This window comes from Amia ocellicauda, chromosome 12 (assembly GCF_036373705.1).
Source record: "Amia ocellicauda isolate fAmiCal2 chromosome 12, fAmiCal2.hap1, whole genome shotgun sequence".
In the NCBI taxonomy this organism is placed as follows: domain Eukaryota; kingdom Metazoa; phylum Chordata; class Actinopteri; order Amiiformes; family Amiidae; genus Amia; species Amia ocellicauda.
In genome coordinates this window covers 39118299-39127740 of record NC_089861.1, presented here as the reverse complement: position 1 = coordinate 39127740, position 9442 = coordinate 39118299, and the positions used below count along the sequence as shown (strand labels likewise).

The 9442-nt window shown below is 45.7% G+C and overlaps 1 non-coding gene across 1 annotated transcript; it reads left to right on the top strand.

Moving 5' to 3' along the window:
* The first annotated feature begins 8528 nt into the window (after positions 1–8528).
* trnai-aau (transfer RNA isoleucine (anticodon AAU)) lies at positions 8529–8602 on the top strand. The gene has a single exon. It is a non-coding gene; the product is annotated as a tRNA-Ile (tRNA).
* Positions 8603–9442: the final 840 nt, after the last annotated feature.

Here is a 9442-nt window from a genome sequence, read left to right as displayed (position 1 = left end):
TTCAATTGGGCTATAGTGGCTGTTATAATGGGGTTTTAGATTTCCTAACATTGACTGGGAAAGCCCAGTTGAGACTACAGAAGCAGTAGTAGAAATGTTTTAGAGGGCAAACGACTGCTTTCTACCTCAATTAGTCAGGGAACCAACCAGAGAGAGCACATGCTATTTGATATTTTCAAACGACCAATGGTGAACTGCAGTCACAATATGGTTAGCTTTGAGGCATACTTTCACAAAACAAGGACCTACACTCAGTTGAGCCTCTTACTAAAAATGAAGCCACATTTCTTCAAATCATAAATGTAACCGCTACACTGTAAAAATTATTTGTTGACGCAACGTGACTTAGTCAAGTCATCTTGTTGCTTTGACTCAGTTTAGCAAACATGAAGTGTTAAGTTCACTCACTGTTGAAATAACATGCAGTAAATTGAGCCAACGTACTCTATCAATTAATAAGCATTTAGAATTTTTAGTTAAGTCAACTGAAAAACATATTAATTGAACTTAATTTTTCAAGTTTTCACAACTATAAACCAAGTCTAATTGACAAAATAGTCATTCTTCCTCAACTTTCATTACTTACAGTGAGGGAAAAAAGTATTTGATCCCCTGCTGATTTTGTACGTTTGCCCACTGACAAAGAAATGATCAGTCTATAATTTTAATGGTAGGTGTATTTTAACAGTGAGAGACAGAATAACAACAAAAAAATCCAGAAAAACTCATTTCAAAAAAGTTATAAATTGATTTGCATGTTAATTAGGGAAAGAAGTATTTGATCTCCTATCAATCAGCAAGATTTCTGGCTCCCAGGTGTCTTTTATACAGGTAATGAGCTGACATTAGGAGCGCTCCTAAATCTCAGCTCGTTACCTGTATAAAAGACACCTGTCCACAGAAGCAATCAATCAATCAGATTCCAAACTCTCCACCATGGCAAAGACCAAAGAGCTGTCCAAGGATGTCAGGGACAAGATTGTAGACCTACACAAGGCTGGAATGGGCTACAAGACCATCGCCAAGCAGCTTGGTGAGAAGGTGACAACAGTTGGTGCGATTATTCGCAAATGGAAGAAACACAAAATAACTGTCAGTCTTCCTCGGTCTGGGGCTCCATGCAAGATCTCACCTCGTGGAGTTTCAATGATCATGAGAACGGTGAGGAATCAGCCCAGAACTACACGGGAGGATCTTGTTAATGATCTCAAGGCAGCTGGGACCATAGTCACCAAGAAAACAATTGGTAACACACTACGCCATGAAGGACTGAAATCCTGCAGCGCCCGCAAGATCCCCCTTCTCAAGAAAGCACATGTACAGGCCCATCTAAAGTTTGCCAATGAACATCTGAATGATTCAGAGGAGAACTGGGTGAAAGTGTTGTGGTCAGATGAGACCAAAATCGAGCTCTTTGGCATCAACTCAACTCGCCGTGTTTGGAGGAGGAGCAATGCTGCCTATGACCTCAAGAACACCATCCCCACCATCAAACATGGAGGTGGAAACATTATGCTTTGGGGGTGTTTTTCTGCTAAGGGGACAGGACAACTGCACCGCATCAAAGGGATAATGGACGGGGCCATGTACCGTCAAATCTTGGGTGAGAACCTCCTTCCCTCAGCCAGGGCATTGAAAATGGGTCGTGGATGGGTATTCCAGCATGACAATGACCCAAAACACACAGGAGTGGCTCAAAAAGAAGCACATTAAGGTCAAGGAGTGGCCTAGCCAGTCTCCAGACCTTAATCCCATAGAAAATCTGTGGAGGGAGCTGAAGGTTCGAGTTGCCAAACGTCAGCCTCGAAACCTTAATGACTTGGAGAGGATCTGCAAAGAGGAGTGGGACAAAATCCCTCCTGAGATGTGTGCAAACCTGGTGGCCAACTACAAGAAACGTCTGACCTCTGTGATTGCCAACAAGGGTTTTGCCACCAAGTACTAAGTCGAAGGGGTCAAATACTTATTTCCGTCATTAACATGCAAATCAATTTATAACTTTTGAAATGCATTTTTCTGGATTTTTTTGTTGTTATTCTGTCTCTCACTGCTAAAATACACCTACCATTAAAACTATAGACTGATCATTTATTTGTCAGTGGGCAAACGTACAAAATCAGCAGGGGATCAAATACTTTTTTCCCCCACTGTACTTATTAATTTCATTATTTGCAATCCACAAAGTCCATCTATAATCATTCAAACGCGGGCTACTTCATCTTTTCTTGCATGATCAGCAACTTTATCCCATGCTAATTAATACAAAAAATGTCTCAACTCCGGTAAAGTAGTATGTCATCATGACGTGATGGTTTTGGCACATGCGCATTACACAAAACGTTCATAGAACATATGTTTTGTGGTTACCTGAGCACGTTATTTAAAGTTTTACAATTCTGTTCAAGTTGAGGTTGTTGTAACTCATCTTATTGTGTGGTGAGACACTGCAATTTCACAGAACATGATTTTACTTGTCCAATTTCCAAAACGAGCTCTCTTCAATCTCCGTTTCAAATCCATGTTGATTTGCGGGTAATCACTGTATCCACTCAATCTTACTACAGTTATAAGAAAACACCTGTAATGCTGTACAAATGCATGTGTTTTTCAAGCACATGAAAGATTGTAGACAGGTAGAGATCGCCACTTGAGTGCCAGACTGACTCTATTGTAAAGGGAAGGCAGGATTATGTGTTATATTTGAGTTATTATGTATTTAAATGACCAGTCAAAATAACCCGATTTTGGCTATTCTAGGTAAATGTGTTTATAACTTATTTATTTTCATGTTTATGCAGCTAAAACGCTGTAGGCATGTTTAATACATATAGTTAGGAATAGTCACGAATGGGTATATGCGCAGTGTATTTTGGAACACAGTATAATTCAAATTTGAATAACCAAAACGGTCAAATTGACCGGCTCTGCGCTTGTAGTGTTAAATGTGGGTGTCATATCGTGGGCCGCACTTCCATGTGTGACGGGCCGCAGGTCGAGAACCACTGCCCTATTCAGAACAGGTTGGTCAGATAGGACCAGAACCAGTGCAGACCCAAAGAACAGAGGACGAGCGTTAGGCAGACAAACCCCAGGGCCCCAGGGCCACAGGTTAGTGCTTTCCTGGAGGTCTTTAGCTCCCCTGTATAATGGACCATTCCAGAGAGATTCCCCTTTGCAGTCAATATCATCAGCTCAGCAGTTTGCCAATACAGATCCCTGGGGAGGTGGGGGCTCAAATCCAGGACCAGGGTTAGCCACCCCTAGCATAAAGCAAAACATTACATGTGTTTAAATGGTTGAAGTCAATACAGTGATTAATGAATTGATGTATTTATTGAGGTGGCTGTGACAGAGTGGCTATAGAGACTATTGCGCTCCTTCACAGCAGCGTCTCTGTTGCTTATATTAAGTTATACTAAGGTATGCTGAGCTGACGATATTGAGGTTTTTACTAAAGAAAAAACAGATAACATGCCACAGGTTAACAACCAGTCCAGTCAAACCCTAAGAGAGATCAGGATATATGAGGAGGAGGTAGTAAAGGGACTAGCAGAATTAAAAACAAACAAATCACCTGGGCCAGATGGTATATTTCCAACAGTACGTAAAGAAATTATGGAAATGATTGTATTAATTATTTCTAAATAGCACTGGTTTCACTGTTTTTGAATGTTTTGATGTTTTTTTTATTTGTCAAATGCATTGACCGTTATTGTTCTTTTAAATGCATCAGATTGTTTTGATAGTTTTTTTTGTTTGTTGTTTTTTACATTTCAGTTAATTTGACAATTTTTTCACCATTGCATAAATTAAATAATCTAAAATGTGCTTTTTATTATTTTGTCTTCCTTTTCAAAGACAAAATCAATTACAAAACTACAATTAAAAAATATGTATTTAAGACTGAACATTAAACACTGTGCCAACAAAGCACAATAAATAAAATAAAATAAAATAGATAAATTTATATCTGGCCATCTTTGAGCCCCCCTTCTTGAATAGCCTACTGTGAAAGCCGGACACAAATAACGGGGAGAGAGAGGGAGAGTCTCCGGTTTCGGTTGTGTCCGGGCTTTATTTTGTTCAGGTATGTCAAAAAAGGGCGGAGATACAAAACAAAAACAAAATCAAAAGCATAAGCAAAAAGTGTCCACAATCGGGGTGCTCCGGGCAGACAGGGGTAATAGACTCAGTCCACCTTCTTGTCGGTTAGCTGCTTCCGTCGGGGAGGGAGAGGGATTAAATAAACAGGGCACAGCCCACTTTATAGCGAGACACTCCTTTTCAATGGTGCTATATTTACGCTCCTGGGCGATAATTGTTTGCTTAGATAGAGGACGGGGTGTTCCTGACCCCCAACACTCTGGGACAGGACCGTGCCCACTCCAACTTCTCAGGCGTCGGTCTGTAGAATGAAAGGGAGAGAGAAGTCAAGGCATTTAAAAAAAGGGTGTTGGCAGAGGCGGTCCTTAATCGCCTGGAAAGCCACCTGGCACTGCTCCGTCCACTGGACCGTATCTGGAGCACCTTTTCGCGTCAGTTCGGTCAGGGGGTAAGCCAGGGTGGCAAAGTCCGGCAGAAACTGGCGATAATACCCGGAAAACCCCAAAAACTGCCGAACTTCCTTTTTGGACTTAGGAGGCGGACAGGAGGCAATAGCGGTCACCTTGTCAACGACTGGCCGTACCTGCCCCCCTCCTAAGAGGTACCCCAGATACTTGGTCTCCCTCCTCCCAACTGTTCACTTGCCCGGGTTTTCCGTGAGCAGCGCCCAGCCGATCCAGCAACTCATCCACACGGGGCATCGGATAGGCATCAAACCTAGACACTGCATTGAGCTCCCTATAATCAACGCAGAATCTAGTGCTGCCGTCAGGCTTTGGCACCAAGACTATAGGGCTACACCATTCCGATTGTGACTTTTCAATGACTCCCAGCTCCAACATCTTCTGCACCTCTTCATTGACAGCCTACTTTTTGTAATAGGGGGTGCGATAGGGTTTGACACGCACGCAGTGGTCCAGTGCTGTGTGGATGTGGTGTTCAATGAGAAGTGTGAGCACGGGTCGGTGAGAAAAGACATGCTGGAAGCGGCACAATAAAGAGCGAACCTGCTGTTTCTGTGCGTTTGTTAAATGGGCGTCTGTTAAATTGAGTTCAGTGCGAACCTCAGAAACAGCGGCTTCAGACTCTTTATTGTGGGGGGAACTAAAAGCACCCAATGCTTCCTGCTCTCGCCACTTCTTCAGCATGTTCAGATGATAGATCTGCTTTTACCTCCGACGATCTGGGCGACACACCTCATAATCAACATCCCCTAAGCGGCGTGTGACCAAAAAGGGTCCCTGCCACTTAGCCAGCAGTTTAGATGTTGAATTTGGGAATAACACCAGTACCTTGTCCTTGGGTGAACGATCGTAACCGGGCTCTCCTGTTGTACATGCGCTGTTGTCGCTCCTGGGCCTGTAAGAGATGCAACTGTGCAAGTTTCCCCAGTGCCGATAGCCGATCTCTCAGGTCCAGGATGTGCTGTACCATAGAGGTCTGGGAGGGGGCGGTCGCCTCCCAGTCCTCCTTTATTAAGTCGAGGATGCCCCTCAGCCGCCTCCCGTACAGCAGCTCGAAGGGAGAGAAGCCAGTGGACGTCTGGGGCACCTCGCGTACAGCGAACAGCAGGGGTGGCAATAACTTGTCCCAGTCCCAAGCGTCTGTGCTCACAAACTTACAGATCATGTTCTTTAGGGTTTTATTAAAGAGCTCCACTAGGGCGTCTGTCTGGGGATGATAGATTGAGGTCCTGATGGACTTTATCCCCAGCAGCCTACAGAGGTCTCGCATCACGCGTGACATGAATGGAGAGCCCTGATCTGTCAGGATTTCCTTTGGGATCCCCACCCGAGTGAAGACCTTAAACAGCTCCTCGGCGATCCTAGTCGCTAACATTGTCCGGACACTCCGGACAGGCAGCACACCATCTTTCTACCTCCTTTTTGATGCCTGGCCAGAAGAATCGGTCCATTATCCAGCTTAAGGTCTTGTCACGACACAGGTGACCTGCCCCAGCCAAATCAGATGAGAGCCTATGATCCTTAATATTAGATAGATAGTTTTCACTAGCGAGCACCCGGCCGGGCGATGTCCAGGCTGCCCGCAACGTCACCGTGGTTTTTCCAGGGGACCACACACTGCCGGGGGAGAGAGAAAAAGAAGGAGCTAAGGAGGCAGATTTGTTTTTGGGACAGGCAAGGCGAGAAGGGGAAGTGGGTCGGGGAGAAACATGTTTAGGTGTGGTGTTTGGCAACATGCTGGTATCCAGGACAGTCAGGTCAGAGGGGGTCTTGGGAATGGAAGGGAGGGTGCCCGCCGTCGGGCATCAGAAGGTGGCATCGTCCCGGGCAATGATGGTTCTCTGCCAGCCTGGTGCCAGCCTTCAGGTTGGACGTGGGAGATGGCAGATGAACTGCTCCAAGGCCACCAGGTCGGCAACTTCCGTGGCTTGAGCCAGCGGTGGCAGGCACCGGGAGCCAGGTTCGAACCGGAGGCTTCTGAGCTTTCGGCGCTGGCCGTCCGACATCAGACCGACCCGGTCCAGGACACTGTCCCTCAGACTTTTGTAGTCTAGGGCACTCGGGTGGCAGGGGAGCCAGGCGTACCGCCCACTCCGACTCCGGCCAGTCGCAACACCGGGCAGTGCGCTTGAAGATGGCAAGAAAAGCCTCCGGGTCATGAAGTGAGCACTGACTCCGGTGGTACTCGATCCCACAACCATTGAATGACCACTGCCCTTTTCACTAAAAGTCCAACGCGCTATCCATTGCGCCACAGAGCATGCCTACTGATGATGGGGCATCTCAGCGTGCTTGTACAAGTAGCATTTACAGATGTGTTTTTTTAATCGCTCTCTCTGATATAGAGATGAAAGGAAATGATGGGTTCTTCTTTTAGATAATACGACTCATGTTGACTTGACTGTGAGGGAAAGTTTTTGTCAGGCACACTGTCTGTGTGTTTGTCTGTCTATCTGTGGCTGTCTGTGTGTCTGTGGCAGTCTGTGCTTGTGGCTGTCTGTGTTGTCTGTCTGTGGCTGGACCGATGGGGCTGATTGGAAACATCTTCGACCTGGGTTTCTCTTCATCACAGATACATCTTTCGCTGCCCACATGCCCGAATTGCTTTTCAGCTGGATCACAGCCTCGCCCCAGGTGGGCAAAACCTCCAAAAGTGGTACAAACTCATCCACGTATTCCAGTGTTTCCGAGAAAGCTTGGCATAGTGAGTGAGAAAGTCAACCCTGACAGTGTGGCGACAGATGAGAAGCCACGGAATTGATGCACTCTGTGATGTCATAGAAGTCAGCTGTGAGAGAGTTCTGAGATGTCATCGCTGAACTGGCAGTGAAGGGAGAGGGAGAGGAAGGCAAAGCATGTACATGGCTTCTCTCGCTGACTGGGCAAGATTGGATTAATGAGAGAGTGCAAGGACGGAAATGCAGTTGTTTTCTCGAAGAGTGTAGAAGAGTTTTCTGGTCTCCTGATGGAGGCGTAGGTTCAAATACCACTTCTGACAGACTGATTTATAGCATGACCAATGCTAGGAATTGCAAAAGTGTTCTTTTATTTTCTGACACTAAGCTGTTGGTCACCTCGACTCGGTTGCATAAGTGTTGAAAGTCACGGATTCCCGCAATTCTGTGGCCGCATTCTCAAGGCTATCTTCTATAATACACCTCTCAAAAAAATAAGGGAACAAGTAATCATCACAGCATAATACCAAGTCAGTTACAGTTCAGGCATATTAATCTGTACAGTTAGGAAGCCTAAGCGGTTGTGAATCACTGTCTCTTGTTTTGGTGCAAGTGAAAGTGACAGCAGGTGCACCGGAGATAGGCAACAGCAAGACAACCCCAAAAAGGGAATGGTTTTGCAGGTGGTGGCCACAGACGATTGCTCTCTCCTTATCCTTCCTGACTGATTCTTCTCTAGTTTTGCCTTTTGCTAGTGTCCTTGTCACTACTGGAATTATGAGGTGCTCCCTGCAGCCCATTCAGGTTGCACAGGTAGTCCAGCTCCTCCAGTATGGCACATCCATACGTGCCGTCTGAAGAAAGTTTGCTGTGTCTCCCAGTACAGTCTCAAAAGCATGGAGGTGGGAGAGTTACGAATTATGCAATGTACGGTGAAGATCTTGAGGTTTCCTAGATTTTGATCACGGAGATCCGATGTGTGATTTAAGTGTTCCCGCAGTTTTCTTGATCAGTATATAATCTCGCGGTGGACGTATACATCCTCTCAGAATGGCCGAGTGGTCTAATTTGCCAGACTTAAGGTGTTGTTCCCTTGAAGAATGTAGAAGGGTTTTCTGGTCTCCTGATGGAGGCGTGGGTTCAAATCCCACTCCTGACAGATTGATTTATAGCATCACCAATGCTAGGAATTGCAAAAGTGTTCTTTTCACACTTGTGTGTAATGCATTTTGCAGCCAAATTACATAAACATGAGGAAATGCCTGGCAGAGAGACTCCTTTTGATGGCCGGTTAGCTCAGTTGGTTAGAGCGTGGTGCTAATAACGCCAAGGTCTTGGGTTCGATCCCCACATCGGCCAAGACCGATCGTAGGTGCTCATCCGTCTAGTTCGAGTCCTGTTTTTTGAATGTTTGACATGAAACTCCCTGAAGGCAAGCGTAGTAGTGCACTTAAGCAGTGGTAGGATCCACAAGACTTCATCAAGCCGTGTCAAAGTCGGCCATCTACATGCACACGGGAAAATGTCCTTTCGCCGCTTTGCTTTTCTCAGAACACTTCATTTGCATTCTGTCCTCTGATAGTTTCAACTCGTGGGCTCCTGCCAATTCCTTATTACACAGACTTGGAGAGGGAAGCAATGCCAGTGGCTTCAAGAATCAACGCAAGTTTCATGAATGGCACATCTAAGCCATGGTGCCAACCAGACATTGAGCTGTTGGTCACCTCGACTCGGTTGCATAAGTGTTGAAAGTCACGGATTCCCGCAATTCTGTGGCCGCATTCTCAAGGCTATCTTCTATAATACACCTCTCAAAAAAATAAGGGAACAAGTAATCATCACAGCATAATACCAAGTCAGTTACAGTTCAGGCATATTAATCTGTACAGTTAGGAAGCCTAAGCGGTTGTGAATCACTGTCTCTTGTTTTGGTGCAAATGAAAGTGACAGCAGGTGCACCGGAGATAGGCAACAGCAAGACAACCCCAAAAAGGGAATGGTTTTGCAGGTGGTGGCCACAGACGATAGCTCTCTCCTTATCCTTCCTGACTGATTCTTCTCTAGTTTTGCCTTTTGCTAGTGTCCTTGTCACTACTGGAATTATGAGGTGCTCCCTGCAGCCCATTCAGGTTGCACAGGTAGTCCAGCTCCTCCAGTATGGCACATTCATCCGTGCTATCAGAAGAACCAGAAGGACCA